The sequence below is a fragment of the Triticum urartu genome, chromosome 7A (assembly GCF_056163025.1).
Source record: "Triticum urartu cultivar PI428250 chromosome 7A, HENAU_Tu73, whole genome shotgun sequence".
NCBI lineage: Eukaryota > Viridiplantae > Streptophyta > Magnoliopsida > Poales > Poaceae > Triticum > Triticum urartu.
This window is the reverse complement of record NC_141879.1, coordinates 672,079,054-672,098,399: the sequence shown is the minus strand read 5'-3', so window position 1 is coordinate 672,098,399 and position 19,346 is coordinate 672,079,054. Positions and strand designations below refer to the sequence as shown.

At 43.3% G+C, this 19,346-nt stretch overlaps 1 pseudogene; it reads left to right on the top strand.

Moving 5' to 3' along the window:
* The first annotated feature begins 4,793 nt into the window (after window positions 1-4,793).
* On the top strand, window positions 4,794-11,730 carry LOC125519298 (F-box protein KIB2-like; annotated as a pseudogene).
* Window positions 11,731-19,346: the final 7,616 nt, after the last annotated feature.

Here is a 19,346-nt window from a genome sequence, read left to right as displayed (position 1 = left end):
TGTAGCAAGAATATGAGTTAAGCTGTCAGTAAATTTTCATGTTGTGCAAAATCTCTAGGTTGCTGCAATGTGGCCTATACATGCCAATTATAAGGTTTGGCTGTACATGTATCCTTGTTATCACCTAAATATGCTACTAGTTATTATTAAAACATAATGGCATGCTTTCAATGCGTGTTAGAGAAAAACATACGATATATTACTGCTGAATTTGTCTGGACATTCCCTTGTATTTTTATAAAACTGAAGCTGAATGGTGGATGGAATTAACATATTTGAAACCTTTTATGTAGTTGCCGTTTTGCTTGATGCAATCTTCTTTATTAGCTATACCATTTCCTTTTGTGTCTGTACTCAGTAACCATAGAAAGTTTGGTCATAGCTGAAGTTAGTTGTAGTATCTCTGAATTTCGTCAGTCTTTAGGTTTGGCCGCCCAAAATTATTCAGTTCCAGCTACATTCTGTTGAGCGAGTACTTTGCTATTTTGTTCCAAATCTCTGCTTCGTATGAAAATGGCAAGTCTTTTGCCTCGTTTAAAAAAAATGTGATTTAGTTGCCAGTAACAACAATCTTCTAGACATATAACTAAATGACTATAATTGCATACCGTGATACTAACCGGAGCTGCTTTCAATTTGCCTCCTTTGCAGGGTTAATGCATCGCAGGCAAGGTTGCCGGTTGACATGATTCTCATCCTTACATGGACAAGATCATCCTTCCCCATGCCGGACATCTTTATACATTAGTTGGTTTCAGGATTTTGCTTGGTTTCTTCTGCCCATAAAAAGAGGGGTTTTTTTTGGCAGTAAACTGCTGCTGTAGGCTCAGACTGTTGCACTCTTAGTTAGGAGTATTTTGTGGTCCTAGTTATTCTGCTCAACTGATGTAGTATGTCAGTCTCGTGCTCCAAGTGATTCTGTTAAACCCTATGATTTCTATTGCTTTTCACTGTCTCATTTCATTTTGATGCCCTCTTTCTTTGCCAGAAATATATTGAGCTGCAGAGAATGTTCACCCCATGGCTCTTTTATTTTGATGCATAGTGATCAGCCCACCGTCTTGGCGTGTGTGTGAATTGCGTCATGTTTCCCTCCTCTGAACCACCGCACCCTATAATATGAGGAACAAAGTTGCATCTGTGCTCATTCTAGCTATTCCTTGGGTCACTTTGTAAATTCAATCTTGACTTGTTAGAATTTGCCGGCAACTTGCACTTAGTATAAGGTCACACAGATTGTACTATATTGAACAAGTCAGACCCTTCACCTTCAGTGTTTGATGTCGCCATGTGTATATAAATAATCGAACATGTTGATTATTGTATCGATGTATGTAACAGGAAGACACGAGGAAAGGTTTATTGATGGTCTCTGGCACCACGACATTGAGGAATATGTCTTGTTTCAACATATTGGTGTGCATATTCTGAGCCACAGATGAATATCATCTCTCTTTGTATCTCCAGCACCATTCTTGAACCAATATGTCATTCTCTGTATGTCTAGGCAAATTGAGGCAACTGAATTTATACAAAAACAGTAGGTCTGCTTCTATTGATAGCAAAAAGGTTAATTAATATATAAATAGCCAGGATTAATTTTGAGAACATAAAATGGGGATGTAGCTCAAATGGTAGAGCGCTTATATATGCTAATAAGAGGCAGGTATGATCGATACCTCTCATCAACAATACAACCTTTTCTTTTTGCATATCGAATTTTATAGGTTTCAAGGTTGATGATTTAATTTAACATAGAAGAAACTGCCCGCTTAAAACAGTGTGAATTTGGCATTATTATATCTGTTTTCAAATGCGTTTCATAATCTATACTTATTATCATTTTGAAGCAACTTATCTTCAAGGAAGTTTCTGTTCTCAATACGACACTTATTATGGATCGAAGTGAGTACCAGTTATGCGCTCGTGCGCTGCTAAGGGATAAACACGTATCATATGGTAGAATTGACAGATGGTAATTTCCTTTACTAAAACATGTCTCTCACCTTTTCTTTTTGCATATCGAATTTTATAGGTTTCAAGGTTGATGATTTAATTTAACATAGAAGAAACTGCCCGCTTAAAACAGTGTGAATTTGGCATTATTATATCTGTTTTCAAATGCGTTTCATAATCTATACTTATTATCATTTTGAAGCAACTTATCTTCAAGGAAGTTCCTGTTCTCAATACGACACTTATTATGGATCGAAGTGAGTACCAGTTATGCGCTCGTGCGCTGCTAAGGGATAAACACGTATCATATGGTAGAATTGACAGATGGTAATTTTCTTTACTAAAACATGTCTCTCAGGAATGCGTCACTCAAAGGTTTGCCATATTTCGTTAACAAGCATGTCGAGCGCAACACCGCTTTGTTCTCCTTTCTCCACTTCCTCCCTCTGCAACAAGTATACATGCAAGTACACAATGTGTGTAAGTATACATGCAAGTACAATATTGTGTACATAAATTAGTACTCCCTTTTAAGAAGAAGAAAATAAAAAATGACAAAATTTGTACACATTTATACATAAATCGAATTTTTAAAAATATGCAAAAATAAACATACAATAGTGGAATGATATCGGTACTGCCTCTAAAGAAAGAAAATAAAATAAATAATAACAAAATCAAAATCAAAATATGAAGTTTTCTGTGGAAGAATGAAACCCTTTAAGAAGAAAAAAACAAAATCAAAATAATGAAGTTTTCTAGGGAATAATTAACCCCTTTAAGAAAAAAGAAAAGGAGAAAAAAAACGCCACACAAGTTTGCACTGAAAATTGCACTTTCAGTAATATGCAAAAAAAAGGCACATATAATATTGCAATTTCGCACTCTACTATAATTTACACACATGTTGTATAGTACTTGTGTGTATACTTATTTAAACACACACAAAAAATAACATTTTCTACAACAGAATGAAGTAGTGGCTTTTGTACCACCCTTTAAGAAGAAAGGAATGGAAAAATCATGATAAATTTGCACATAATTTACATGTAAATTGCATTTTTTTTAGATATGCAAGAACAATCATATACTAGTAGAATTTACAAAAAAAGTTACAAAGAATGAATGAATTAGTAACATTGGTATTACACTTAAATAAGAGAGAAACTGAAACAAAAATTTCGTCACGATTAGTACAAAAAATGCACCATTTATAATATGTAAAAAGAAACATATAGTAGTGAAATTTCCATACTCTAATAGAATGTATACATGTAGTACTTGCGTGCATATATTTACACACACTCAACATCCAAGAAAAAACACATAAAGAAAAAAGAAAAACACATAAAAACAGAAAATTGAAATAAAAATAAAACAAAAATACCTACAAAAGAAAGAATAAATTAATGGCATTGGTATTACCATTTAAGAACAAAGAAAATATGAAAAATAATCTAAAACAAGCACTGACAAAAATTGCACGAAATATACATAAAAATTGCGCTTTTTAAAAATATGCAAGAATAAGCATATAAAAGTGGAACTTTTGCAAAAACAAAATCTAAGAACAAATGAATAGTGGAATTGGTACTAACCTTAAAGTAGAATGAAAATGAAGTAAAGAGTAAAACAATATCAAATTATTTTTCTAAAAAAGAATGAATTAGTGGCGTTGGTATTTCTTTTAAGAAGAGAAAATTCTTTTTAAAGAAAAAATTGCACACAACTTTGCACCGAAATTGCACTTTAACGTAATATGCAAAAATAATCATATTTCTTTGCCATCAATTCACACGCTTATGTGAATTCAGTTTAAGTTGTGTGCAATTTCGGTGCAAAGTTGTGTGCAATTTTTCTCTGCCATCAATTCACACGCTTATGTGAAAAAGTTATATGGATTTCAGTTTAAGTTGAATATCCAATCTCAATATGAGAAGCTATCACGAGGTTGACCTTAGATCATTGCATGTGACTGAGCCTTCAGTAATTACCTTTGTGTTGGACCCAATTAAGTAAACTAAGTAAACATATCTATTTGGTTGCCACTACAAACCAAAAATTGAACAAAAACACATTTTTATTGTTCTTTTCTTTTTTATTGAGGTTCATGTCCGCTACATTATTTCATGTTGTGAATTTTCCTGGTTTATGCATACTATTTTTATTTTTACAGTCCTTTGAAGAGTAGATTTTTTTTCTAGTGGAATGAATAAGAAATTGGTTGTTTTAGACTTTTTTGAGCGAAGGTTACTTTATACTTGTATTACACGCAGGGGCCTGTGAGATGTATGTATGATGGGCTGCTTGCCAATTGACCGCTCAAAAAACCAGTACCGGCAAGGAGAGGAAAAAAGACCACGCCGCTCCACCGCTCCCGCTCCCACTCCCTCGCCGCCGCGGCCGGCAGCGGGAAGTCAGCTTGCTCCTCCCAGCGGTTCGAATCGCCGTATTCGCTGGCCACAGTTCGGACGAACCAGCTCCCCCTTGTCGTCGGCGGCTGCCCCAGCTCCTCCCCCGGCCGATTAATCCCCTCTGGTGGCACCTCCGCCGGTCAGTGCTCTTCCGTTCGCCCTTGCCTGCGTGACTCGGAATTCCTGCAGAAACAAGTCCGAGTCTTTGTCGAGTGCCTTCTTGGGCTCAGATTTGCTTCTCCTACTGGAATTTGAAGCGGCTGGTGATCTATCTGTATATAAGTATAGCCAGGAGCCAGCCTTTCCTCTGCAGAAATTTGCGTCCAACTTACTGAGTTTTTTTGTCAGTTTGGCCGAAGCTTGAGATTATCTGCAGAGACACTCTGCGAAATTTGTCGGTTTGGCCGAAGCTGGAGATATCCAATGGAGTCATGTAGCGTTGCCAGGATAATGAGCTTAGGGAAGCTTGCTATACACCGGACGTATTTGTCCACCCTAATCTTCAGAACTTTGCCAAAGATGCTAGGCTTCACTCCCAGTTCACTCAAGAGATTCTGCAAAGATGAACATGTTGAGCTACAGCTGACCAAGAAGACTACACTGGGCACATTGCCGGAGCTGCCTCCGGACATTTTGATGGGTACTGTATCTTTGCCGCCCTTGAGATCCCTGACCTCGTGCAACCCGGCTCTGTCTGCCCATCCCGGCGCTCCGCATACACAAGCCTACGGAGCCTTGGGCAGTACAAACGCCAGCGGACGCCATGTCTCTGTTAGGATGATCTCCACCGTGTGGGCCCAACGGCCCACCGGGTCCTTAGATCCGCGCCCTGATCGGGGGTGCTCAACCCACTATGGATGACGAGCCCCTGTCACCTGCACTATATAAAAAGGTGCGGGTCGGCGGCTCGCATCACGAGGTTCGTCGCAGCGCCGTACACCCCATCTAATCCCCTACCGATTTAGGGTTAGTGCAGTGCTGATGGGAAGCACCGCCACCACCACTCTCTGCCATCACGCCGGCACCGGCGCCATAGCCGGCAACCAGAGCTCCTCGAGCCACAAGGAAAGGTAATACCTATCACTGTTGCCGGAATCCTAGCCTAACCGATCCACAAAGTCTATCAATGGTATCAGCCATGTTTTCGGTTTTGGATTTCGGTACAACTCAAAGAACTCAACCCCCTCCCTTAGAACCCTAAAGAGAAGGGCAAAAGAAATCACTGGAGAGAGCCTCGTGCTTGCCGGAAAAGTCGCGCCGCCGCACCGGCCGCGCCGTTCCTCTCGATCCGGATGGGCATCGGCATGCCGAGCCATTCGGAAGAAGAACACAGGCAGTGGGGGCACCACGCCTTCGCGGCTGCCAAAAGAACAGACCCCATCGGGGAAAGAGCACCGTCACCGATCCATTCGACGGCGGCGCGCTCACCGCAAAGGGAACGCGCGACCAGCGAAGGGGTTGGCAACGACGCAGATGGGAAGGGGAGCAGAGGGAGCGCAGCGGCGCCGCGGCACTCTCCTTCTCACTCGTTCTCTCTGCCAGGTGGATAAAAAAAGTAGAAAGGGACAGGGGAGGCCGCTCGTGCGGCGCGGAGGTTTGCAGCCGACGCAGCCGTGTCCCGCCGCTACTCCACAAAAAAGGGCGCCGTCGAGGCGCAAGGGGGAGTAGAGGAGGGCGCAGCAGGCGTCCCTCTCTCTCTATCAAAGGAAAGGAGGGGCAGGAGAAAGGTGCTCGCGAAGCGTGCTGGCTTAGACGTCGTCGCCGGCGACTGGCGCGACGCGGTGGCCGAGTGGCCGGCGTTGAACGCCACGAAGCAATCCGGTGAGATGCGGGGGCGAGGAGAGGAACTGGAACAGGGTCTCGCACGGTCTCCTGGTTTTGTTTGAGAGAAAAGAGCGGGCCACCGTCCGATCAAAATCAACGCCTAGGATACAAACCCTAGCTCGGCGCCGGGCCTTCTGGGCCGAGAGACGAACCGGACCAGGCCAGCCGCCGCGGGCGCGAGCGCGGGATGCTGGGCCGAGGCCGCAGCCAGCTGTTTTTTTTTGTTGTTTTTTCTTTTGTTATTTGTTCATTTTTTGGGCAGATTTCAAACAGTTTTTCTATGCAAAATTTTTCCAACGAAAATATTTGTTTAGAAAATAGAAAAGTAAACAGAAAAAGTTTCTGAAAATGAAAAATGGAAAATTTTCAGAAAAAGATATGTTCATGAATTTTATAAAGAAAATAATAAAGTTCATGAATTTTTATTTTATGAAAGAAAAGTTTCTGTAAAAAAAAAGTTCATGAATGTTTTATTCATGTTTTTCCGCTGCAAATAAAAATAAAAATGTTCTTTTAAAAGTGAATAGAACTAAAATAAAAGATTAAATTGTTGTTTCTCCAATGCATTTTTGAACCAATCGGTTGAAATTGCTTAGAGAGTAAAAGAGTATAGAATTGTTTCTGAATAGATTCAGAAAGTTTCCACTGCAAAGAAAAAGTATTATCCTCCAATTAAATTGGAACCAACGGGGAAATTTAATTGGATGAACAGTTTTTTGAGAGAAGTTTTTTTTCACTTGTGGGTGAAATAAGATGGAGATAGTTTTCGATATGATAAAAGAAAGATATTTCTTTTAAAGTTAAAATATGGTATTGTTATTTTCTGACCAACGTTGATGATAACAGTACTATAATTCTATGAGTCTTATGTTCAAAGCTTAAATCTCTGATAAATTTTGTATCAAAGTGATCAATTTTCAGAGAACAGTTAAAGATAAAGAAATGCTCTTGAACTAGAGAAATGTATATTTCTTGTTTCCGCTGCAATAAAGTTGATGATGATGACTATTTCTGAGCAAAGTTGTTTAATAGAAATACTATCATCACATTGTTTATGAGTTATATGCATTATTTCCATTTCCGCCCAACGGTGATATGGAATTAACGTAGAAGAATGAGTTTTATTCTAATTCTACCACAACGATGATTTAGAGTATAAAAAGGAAGTTTTGCAAAAGTTTAATGTGCATATTTTTTAACCAGACCAACGTAGGGTTATTTTTATACTCATTATTGTTGATTATTGGCTAAGTTTTTCTCAGACTAAAAGTTTTCCATGCTTTCATTCATGAAAGCGAATGGTTGGGGTACTAGTGACCCGAAAGATGACCAAGAAAGGTCATAACGTGAGATAGTATATTCTCTCTAAAGAATGGTTTCAAAAGAAAAGAGATAGATCATTGAGAGTCTTGGTTGACGAATGTTTTTCATGTACTCTCTATGATTTGAGATAAAACAAGCAACATGCGTGTTTAATTTGACCAACGTCGGATCAAGTATGTGTGTCAAAGAGCATTCGGATTTATTTATAAATTTGATGATTGAATATGCAGTCAAAAGAGCCAATTCTGCCATTTATGTCCCTTACAGGGAATTACCCGCATGGCCGGAAAAGATGATTATGATAAACCCGCATGGCAGGATAAGTCTGAGAAAATCCCTGCGTAACCCGTATGGCGGCAGAAATTTTCTCAGACTTATCCTGTATGACAGGAGAAAGACATGATGACTCATGTGCTTTTAATGTGTCCTATTCTGGGAGAAAAGTATGGAGTAGCTATTATGCTTTCCTAGTATCAACCGTACATCTTATGTGTAACGGTCATTAAGCACTCAATAAATCCGAAGAGAATAAAAGTTACAGATGAAACTAAAGATAAGAATGACATGCAAGTGTGACTTGCAAAAGTACTAATGATAAAGAACTCTATTGAGTTTCTGAAATGGAATGAGGAAAAGGTACTCCCATACTAGTTAAAAGATAACTTCATTTTGTATGAAGAGATAACTTCATTTCGTATGAAGTAATCTAATGAATGAAGTAGATAATCAAAGTTTCCTCAATTCACAAGAGTTATCAATGGTTTTTCAAAATTGTGGCAGAAAAGTTCTTGCCACATTTCGAGGGGGAGAAAGATATATGAGATAAATTAAGAATGTTGAAACTCCCCTATACTTTAGATAATGTGATGAAGAATGTGATCTTCTGGGGGAGTATGACGGTCATATTAATACCCCTAAAGAAATGAAATAGCTGTATTTCTGGATCTTTTACAGTTCCGAAAGCAGAGTAAGGAATACTAAGACGGTGCTTAAAGTGCCATAAAGAAGAAAGTTTTAACAGAATAAACCCAAATTATAAAGTTTAAAGATACGCCATTTTTAGTGAAGATGGAGTAATCTGGGGGAGCATGTTGTATGACCTATACAACACATCCCCATATGAGAGAAGTGCCAGTACCTGAGACACTGATGGTCTCAAGGAATGATAAAATCAGATACTTCTGATTACTATAAAGTCTATGTTAGTGAAATTCAAATGGAGGTTGATCCCACCTCATTTAAAGCGCTCATTCGAGCTTTGAGAAGTGTCTGCTTGTGTAAATGATAAGAGACTATGTGAGATGAAATGAAATTGGTGAATCCCGACGATGTTCGGGACTGATGAGTAATTTCCAATGGAGCCAAAACAGTAGGCTGTAAAGAGTCTACAAGGACAATGTGACTCCAAAGGAAATATGTAGAGGTGTAAAACACGACTTAAATCGAAAGGTTTTTGCGCGTTTTGCACTGAATAGATTACAATGAGTGTTGGTAGCACATCATGATCTGAGTTACATCAGATGAAAGATATTATGATCTGAGTTACATCAGATGAAAGTAAAGAACACAGGGGATACTGCCTGAAGAAGTCTTTTATGGACTAAAGCAATCAAATGTTGTTTTGGGTTAAATAAAATGAGAGGACAATTGTATTCATGCAAAGTTATATAATGGGAAATTCATTTCCTAATCCTGTGCATGTGGATGACGTCCTACTTACTAGTGGTCATGTCAATCTATTGCAGGAGAAGAAAAGAAGTTCTTGTTCTCAAAGTTCAAAAGAATGTTCTCGGTAGAGTATCTCTCGTTATAATTATCAAGATTCACCAAGAAAAGAATAAAAGGGGTATTAGGAATGTCGCATGGACATGCTAAGAAAGGTCTCTAAAGTATGCATGCGAGAAAACCTACGCCTGTTCTTATAGTTAAGGGTAATGGAACTAGAAACTATGGTGTTCCAAGAGTTGATGAGAAAAGATTGAAAACGGATATGGTACCATATGCTTCAGTTGTTGGAAGCTCAATACATTACCCTGACACAGTTCACATATCCGGGTTGTTTTGGCAATGTCCAGTCCATATATAGATCACTGGAATGGAGTCAAAGATATCGGCCTCAAGCTGAAAGAAATAAGTGCTCTCAAAAGATTGTGAGTACAAAGACATGAGTTGTGAAATGTATAGCGAAATCCACAATTGTCGCTAACTTTCATACTTGAAGGTTTTTGTGTGGAAAAGCTCCAAAGAATGAAACAATTATCATCAATGTGATGCAAAGATATGTTATAGCTTGATATGAGGCTGAGGGACAGGCAAAATGGTTATGAAGACCTGTACCCGGAGTTGATAATGGTTTACAACAATGATAACCATTTTAAGTTTTTCGCTCCTATGACAACGAGTCAAGTTTTGATGCCAAACACACTGACATAGAGTTATGCGTTGTAAAGGAGAAAGTCCGGAATTATGTAGAAATGCTTGAAGCATAAAAGCAACAGACAAGTGTTTGCAGATCTGCTTATTAAAGGCTTACCGCCCAGTGTGTTCGGATCCGAACACACAATCGACATGGGTTTTATGGTATAGTCTAAAATTTCCGGACAATAAAAGGGCCCAAGGTTAAAGAATTTGTTTCAAAACAGAGAGGTACGTTGTGGCTGTCTGATTCTATCGGCAATTGAGCTGTGACGATGAAACATGTTCTATGTATTGATCTGTTATGAAACGAGTAAAGTAAAAGTATACGGTCAAAAGTAAAAGTTGAGATCAAGGGGGAGAATGTTAGGATGATCTCCACCGTATGGGCCCAACGGCCCACCGGGCCCTTAGATCCGCGCCCTGATCGGGGGTGCTCAACCCACTATGGGTGACGGGCCCCTGTCACCTGCATTATATAAAAAGGTAGGGGTCGGCGGCTCGCATCACGAGGTTCGTCGCCAGCGCCGTACACCCCACCTAATCCCCTATCGATCTAGGGTTAGTTCAGTGCTGATGGGAAGCACCGCCACCACCACTCTCTGCCATCACGCCGGCACCGGCGCCATAGCCGGCAACCGGAGCTCCTCGAGCCACAAGGAAATGTAATACCTATCACTGTTGCCGGAATCTTAGCCTAACCGATCCACAAAGTCTATCAGTCTCCTCTACACTTCCAAATCCACTGGTGAGAGTGTCGCATGCCTCTACAGCCTCGCAGAGAAGCGATCGTACAAGTTAACCCTCCCGGAGCCGCCTATCCGCACTAGGTGTTTGATCGGGTCCTCACATGGCTGGCTGATAACTGCTGATGAGAGATCTGAGATGCACCTCGTCAATCCGGTCACATGTGAACAGATTGCTCTCCCTTCAGTGATCACAATTGAGCAGGTGAGGCCCATCTTTGATGAGAATGGTGCTGTCCACAAGTATGAACTCTCATGGCACACTGGAATGCACGATGGTTATAACTCACCATCAATCTTTGCTCTTGACAACCTGCGGCACGAACTCCACTATAAGGCATATGTGTTCTCCGATGCATCCACGGAAAGCTTCATTGTGGTGCTCATCCACAATCCAATGCGTCAGCTCTCTTATGCAAGGGTAGGGGATGACAAGTGGACCTGGCTGCCACCTCATGATATCTATGACGACTGCACTTACAAGAATGGCCTATTGTATGCAGCGACTGCAACTGGAGAAATTCATGCTTTTGATCTTAGTGGGCCTTTCGCCAGTATGAAGATAATTATGGGGGCATCTGAGAATGTTTCAGCTGGCAGTGTGTAGTGTGTACATCGTTCAAGCTCCCTGGGGTGATCTGCTGCTTATTTGGAGAATCTTTGGGGATTATGATTTAGAACCTGAACCTGGGGCATCTGTGTTTTGGCAAACAGGCAGAATTAATATATATGAAGTTGACATGGTGGCAAGTAAACTTAAGGAAATCAATTCGTTGCGTGCCCATGTGTTATTTCTTGGGCATAATCAATCTCTTTGTCTCAATGCTGAAGAATATCCAGCACTCAAGGCAAATCATGTCTACTTTACTGATGATAGTTTTTTCTGGACAACGGGATTGAAGAATAATCACTGCGACATGGGAGTTCTCAATTTGGATGATAATAGCAGGGAGGGAATTATATCTCCTCATCTTTGCTCCAACTTTCCGGCTCCTATGTGGATTACGGCTGATCTTAGAAAGATGAACTTGGCATCAGTAGGGGCAGCTTGAATACTCGCTGTCCTTATTGGCCGAACAACAGGTGAGCATCTCCATCTTAGCACCAATAATCCAGAATGTCTCGTGGCAGTGGCACTATGACAATGGAACTATTGGGTTTGGTCTTTGGATCCTCAACAAGCCTCAGACTACGGATGGCAGACATACCCGGACAACCCCCTTCGCTGCTCATTCATGCCTTCACTGTGTGTCTCCTCTCTTGGTCAATTTACTGAAATAAAACCAGCTAAACTTAACTTTATGAATGATACATATGTAACAAATTGATTTTTCAGAGCTGGTATAGTTTTTCCGGTGAAGCCGCAAACTTTGCACAAGAGTTAGAGAAGCATATAGTTACTGACTTCTTTGCTTTGGAGCTACATCTGAGAACAACAGGTCATGTTTTTGGAGAATTTGTGTTGCATCTTCTTGGATTGAATAGGATCTGTAGTGTTATACGGAGACTTAAGGTCGTCCGAGACCGACAGAGATCATGGGTAATGCTCCTTCTGCTTTATATCTCAAATTCTCAATAATACATTTTGTAACCATTCACATCTTTGGTACTATTAGGAGGAAGAAGCATGCCCTGCAAATTGTCCTTGTGAGACTACGAACTGGAGGACCCAAATTATCTCCTTGACTGCCCTTGAAGATTTAGAAACCGTTGGCTCTGAAGCAGAGGATCACGAGCTTGATTTCTTGAAACTGATATTCCGTTCTGCACCAATGCTTAAAACAGTGATTGTGAAGCTGTCAGATGAGATCTCGTCAAGTGATGATACAATCACGAAAATGTGCGACATCTTTACGGGATACCCTTCTGTGAAATGTAATGTTTATCTTAGCTCTGGTAAGTGAGATGCAACAAGAATATAGTAAAATCAAGCTGTCATTGATTTTCATGTTGTGCAAAATCTCTATAGTTATTGCAATGTGCCGTTTATATGCCAATTATAAAGTTTGGCTGTACATGTATATATCCAGTTATCACCTTAATATGTTACTAGTTATTACTAATACACAATTGCATGCTTTCAATGCATGTTAGAGAAAAAACATATGATATGTTGCTGAATTTGTGTGCACATTCCCTTGTTTTTTTATAAAACTGAAGATGAATGGCGGATGGGGTTAGAATATTCGAAACTTTTTATGTAGTATCTTGGTTGCATTTTGGGTTTATGCAATCTTCTATATTGGCAATTCCCTTTCTTTTTTGCATCTATACTCAGTAACCAAAGAAAACTTTCTTATTAGCTGAGTCTACGTCAATTTCATTGGTCTTACCGAAAAAGGGTTTCCCCCCTCTTTCTATTTCAAAGAAACCAACACCGATACAAGGATAGCTGGGGCGAACAGCACAGCAAGCCCAAAAGAAAAAGAAGAAGAAACAAATGCCAACAACGGCAGCTCGACAAAGTGCGGATGACCCGCCACCGCTACGCCCTCCAGACACAAACCACCACAACCCGAGGCTCCGAACCATCGCGTACCAAGCAGCACCTCCAAGAAGGAATGCGACGCCGACGACGCTGCTGCCCGGACATGTCCTAGAGTTTCCCCCGGCACGCGGAGGGAGGTGGGGGATGGATATCACCGACACCCTCCAGGGAGGAATGGTGGCACCCGCAGGTGTCACCGCATCGAAGCCGAAGAACCGGCAAGGATTTCTCCCGCACTCCATCCCCACCGCCCAACGGACCGGAGCCGACCAGCCAGACCACCGCCCACCAGCATGCGTCATCACGGTTGCGCCGCACCCACGCCGCCTCACTGCGGACACCAACACGAGGCCAAGAGGACTGGAGAGAAGCGCCCCGCGGAGGAAGAAGCAACACCGAAGTCAAACGGGAGGGAACCACCTCCACCGCCGTCGTGCGGGAGGCCAGAACCTCCGGCACCGTTGCGGTAGCCGTCCGGACGCGGCAGCAGGGCATGCCAGGCCACCCCTGGCCGGCCAGGCCCGAAACGGGCCCGCTAAGCCCCGCCGCCACGCTGCAGCAAGCCGGCGATGGCGCCGCCAACACCCTGCCGTTCTTCGCCTCTTCCCCGCCTCCTGGAGGACGCGCCGCAGCCGCACCCCACCGCCAGCCCGCCCGGGCCCAGATGGGGCCCGAAGGGCCTAGATCTGGGCTGAGCGGGCGCCGCCAGAACGCGCCGCCGTGCTACCCCGCCGCCAACGGCGACGCCACCACCCAACCATCCGCCCGCGCAGCGCCAGGACCCCGCCGCCACGCCGGACCGCCGCCGCCTAGGGACACCCCCAGCCCGCTCCGTCCCGCGCCAGAGGAGTACCGAGAGGGGAATTGCGAGGGGGCCGCCGCCGCCAACGTCGCCCGGGCCAGGCCCGGCGGCAAGCGCCGACGACGGCGGCGGGGAGGGAAGGAGGAGGGAGGGTCGCTGGAGAAGGAGATCGGGGCGCGGCCGGTCGCCCGCGGGGGCGACGCGGTCGCGAGAGCCCGAGGAGCTCTCGAGCAAGATCTTCATTGGTCTTTAGGTTTGGCCACCCAAAATTATTTAGTTCCAGTTACGTTCTGTTGAGCAAGTACTTTGCTAATTTTTGTCTCTGATGTCAGCATATATTGCGATTTAATTGCTAGTAACAACAATCATCTACATGTAACTGAATGACTACATGGATTTGCCTCCACTGCAGGGTTAATGCATCAGAGCCAAAATTGCCTGCTGACATGATTTTCATCCTCACATGGACAAGATCATCCCTCCCCATGCTGGGCATCTCTACATATTAGCTGGTTTCAGGATTTTGCTTGGAGCCTGGTTTCTGGGACCCATAAAATGAGGGGTTGTTTTGGCGGTGCACTGCTGTTATAGGCTCAGAGTGCTGAGTCATGTTCTCCAAGTGATTCTGTTAACCCTACGATTTCTGTTGCATTTCACTGTTTCGTTTCATTTTGATGCCCCGCTTCTTTGGCAAAAGTATACCGAGCAGCAGCGAATGTTCACTTCCTAGCTCTTTTTTTTGGTGCTTAGTGATCAGCCCAGCATCCTACCTTACAAAATTCTGGTCTGTTTCCTCTCGTCTCGGAACTACCGGGACCTATATGATGAACAAAGATGCCTCTGTACGTTCCAACTAATCCCTGGAGTTGTACAGATAGTATATTACTCCTAACTGAAGCCCTTCAGTCCTTTTCTGAAAACATGAAGCAGCACAATCCCTTCCGTCAGACAACAGGCGTCTGAATTCACTTATTCTATGGGCCATCACATCACCATGCTGATAGCTACATAGAGATCTACAAGAGAAAATAGACGTAGATGAAGCAAAAATTGCAATTGCACGATTGAACGGAATGGACGATTAATGACGACCGGCAGGCTTATATATGCTGATAAGAGGCAGGGGGATCGATACCTCCCATCTCCAATTCACCATTTTTTACTTTTATTCAAATAATGATTTTTTTTGAGGGGGTAAAGCCAATTTATTCATCAAAGTCCACAAATCGTGGGATACAAGTCGGGGCCTGGGGCTGGCCTAACCAAACGTGGCGCCCCGGACCTAACAAGAGTGAATATTTGACAAGGTTGTGTGCGTCTCTATTAGCCGCACGTCCTTCAAAAATAAAGTTACAAATGAAAGAAGAAACTCTACTTCTAATCTCCTGAATGATTGCAGCGTTTCTGCCAATATGTGATCTTGAGATGTCATTTACCATTTGCTTAGCATCAGAGGCGATGATCAAATTATTCAGATTGAGGTCTTCAGCTAGGGCAAGCGCTTCTCGGCATGCAATGGTCTCTAGGATAGCTGGGTCGTCAACACCCGCAATAACCAGCGATGAACTCCCCAGATAGTTGCCTTGTTGATCCCTGTCCCTGCAGACCGCAACGGCTGAACCTCCCCTTCCGTTTCTGACTCCGCTTCAACGTGTATTTTAACCCAACCTGCTGGTGGAGCTCGCGGTCTAATATGGGCAGCCGGAGCACCTCTCACAGTGGGTTCCTTCTTATTTTCCAGCACCTCGAGTTTCGATATGAATCTCCTAATAAATTCCGTTCTGGCATGTGGAGTTTGAAAAATCCCTTCGTGAATTGCCTTTGACGGGCAGTCCATATTGCCCACAAAGTAACTGATAACAGTACAAACTAATCATGAGAGAGGGAGTCCATGAGCGCGAACAGCCATTGCTTGGCTTTAGGTTCGGTAGTAGCAACCAGAATTTGGGCAAGATCATCATCAACCAACGCCCACACACAACGTGATGATTTGCAGTTTACCAGGGAGTGCCTCCATGAATCTAGTGTTCCACACATACCACAAGCCGAGCTGTCTGACATATTTCTATGAGCTCGAACGTCTTCTGTTGGGAGGGATTGTCGTGATAAACGCCACAGGAACATTTTGACTTTCCCCGGCACCTTGGTGCTCCATAAAGTTTTCCACAACCCCTCTTTGATTGATGTCGTTGATGCTCCTGCTGTATTTTCCAGCCATGCCTCCCGCCGCCGCCTAGTTTCCACCAGCATACGATATGCTAACTTGACTGAGAATATACCATTCCTCTCAAAGTTCCAGCTCCAGAAATCATCTGTGTTGCGTGTACATAATGTGATGCTTAAGATGATTTTAGCATCCATAGCCATGAATACCTGGTTGACGCGTTGAACATCCCATGTGGCAGTGGTGTTGTCAATCAGTTCAGACACCCGTGTTGGTGGACTGGCCACCTGGCACCCGTACGGACGCAACATCTCATCCCTCGGTATCCAAGTATCTTTCCATATATTGGTAGTTTCACCATTGCCTATGTGTCGGATAATACCTTGCTTTAGGACGTCGCGGCCTTCGACGATTGCTCGCCCTACCTGGCTATTCAAATAATGATTACCAGGGGAAAAAAGCAAGGGCTGGAAGCAAGAAATTCCTCGGCCCACAATGAACATATAGGCCTAGCAGTTGGCCCATAGAGGAATTTGAATTCACGCCTTTCAAAATTTCTAAGTTTCATCATTGATTTTTTTTTTTACAATAATTTAACGGCAAGCTCCTATTTCACGCATTCTGCGCCAAAATTTTGATATTTTGCACATGAGACCTGGGCTGGAGATATCCATTTAGCAATCGGTGTTGTAGCTGATTGTATCGAGTGCTCGTCTTTCTCGAAAATATAGCAAGTGATTCCTACATTTAGTTTTATTAAAACATGAATATTAAAATATCTAAAAATCATTTTTGGGAAAACATATTATTTCTTTGAAAAATTGAACATTTTAATAAATAAATGTGCACATTAATAAATTTTAGGAACACTTTATGAAAAACTTTGAAGATTTTTTAAAATTTGTAAACATTTTAAAGTTTTGGGAACTAATTTTACAAATGGTGCACATTTTGTGAAACAAAAATGACAAAAATTGGTAGAGAAAATAAAAATGAAAAATCTGGGTGAGAACCTTCCTAAAACCACGAAAACCAGACAAAACCTGCCGATAACAAGAATGTATCTGATTGGGCCGGCCCACTCGCTCGCTCATCCGCTAATTATGTGAGTCGGCAACTTGCAGTACCAGCAGCAAATAGGGTTTCACCGCCCGCGGAACACAACGATCTCGGGTGAGAGATCCAATGGACGAATCGTCTTCAAGCTCGGGCAAGGCAGTAGCCGAGTTGGAGGCGATGATGGCCGAGTTAGGACTGAAAGAAGATGATCTCCAGGACGTCATTGTGGAAGATGATGAGCTGGAGGAGGATGCTACTCAGTGGATGGCAGTAGCCCGGGTGCACACGCCAAAGTCATACAACCAATATTGGTTTTACAGGAATATGTGGGCTGCGTGGGATCTAACGCAGGAGGTGAAAATCCGGGCTCTGGAGGATAACTTATACACACTCAAATTCTCATGCCTAGGTGATTGGGAGAGGGTCATGGAAGAAGGCCCGTGGTCGTTCAAGGGAAAGGCTGTGGTGATAGAGCGCTATGATGGTTTCACCAGGCCGTCGTCTATAGAGCTGAATAAGATTGACATATGGATGCAGATTCATGATTTTTTGGATGGATTCTTCTCCAAAGTGAAAGCCCTCGCTGCTACAGTGGGGGAATATATCTATGCCGAGCCCAAGTCACAGGACTTTGAAGGAAATTTTGTGCGAGTTCAGGTAAAGATTGATGTAACCAAGCCTCTAAAGAACGCGGTTTCATTGGTTGTGAAAGGGAAGAGAGAGATCTTCCATGTCAAGTATAAAGGCTGCCTGATTGGTGTGCGGTGTGCGGAAATCTTGGGCACCTGTTTAAGGAGTGTGGCAATGGTGTTCATCCTCCAAAGGCTATGGTCTTCAAGGATCTAAGAGCTACATGGTTCAGAGGTCCAGGCAACGGACCTGGGGAGGGCAGAGGAGCCAACAGAGGCAGAGGTCGCGGCCGTTTTGGCCAAGGAGCAGGCCGCGGTGGATCTCAGCAAATCAGTTTGGCCCAGGTAGCTCAGCAAACCAGGGGTAGAACAATTGGTCAAAGGAGGCAGATATGAATGAGGACGATCACGAGCCATCCATGCCAGAAGTTGAAGGAAATAGAAAGAGAGGGGCTGGACAGGTTGCTGGAACGGTTTTACCACTCCCGGGACCCATGCCCATGTTAACAGATGGAGAGAACACAGCGCCGGAGCTCACCGGCAGACAAGTGCCTCCAAGCCATACATCCAAGCAAGAACCAAAGAGGAATAAACTCACACTGCCGGGTCTGGACAAGGGGACCGTGATGACTATTGTTGCAAGCCTAAATAATGATGCGCGTTTGGCGGGCCCCCAAGAGGGGTCATGTCTAGCGCAATGAGTCTCCTAGTGTGGAACTATCATGGAGCTGGCAAACCTGAGACAGTTCGTGAGCTTTGCGATTTAGTGAAGCAACTTGCCCCTCTATAGTTTGTATCCTTGAAACCCAAATAGAGGGCTCCCGTGTCGAGAATTTAGCTGGTTCTTTAGGTTTTAATAAAAGCTATGCAGTCAGTAGCAGAGGTAGAAGTGGTGGTCTTGGAATTTTTTGGAACAATTCAATAAAATTGGAAGTTATTGATCATTCTGAGTACCACATTGATGTGACTGTTGATGATTTTGGTGGTACTAAAAGCAGAGTATATGGAGAAGCCCAAGTCCCAGAAAGATATAAAACTTGGAATATGCTGAGGGGAATCGCAGGAATAAGCAACCTTCCATGGGCTGTAATAGGAGATTTCAACGAAGTGTTGCATGCTCACGAACACGATGGTGTCAGTAACCGCAGCCAAGCACAAATGGATGCATTCAGGGATGCCCTTTATTCATGTGGCTTGACGGATATTGGCTTCTCGGGAACAAACTGGACATTTGAGAAAAAAGTGGCCGGAGGCACTTTTAGGAGGGTGCGTCTGGATCGTTGTGTTGTAAACCCGGCGTGGTCGCTAGCGTTTCCAGGTGCCGAGCTAATCCACAGGACGGCCGCTTCTTCAGATCACATCCCAATTGAGTTAAGGATCGACGTGGATGTGCCATGCAAGCGGCCCCCCGAAGCTTTAAATATGAGTTAATGTGGGAGAGGGATTCGACGTTGGGTGAGCTCGTGGGTTCCAGATGGACAGCGGCGTCTGGTGATTCTGTCCACACGTTGCATGCAAAACTCCAA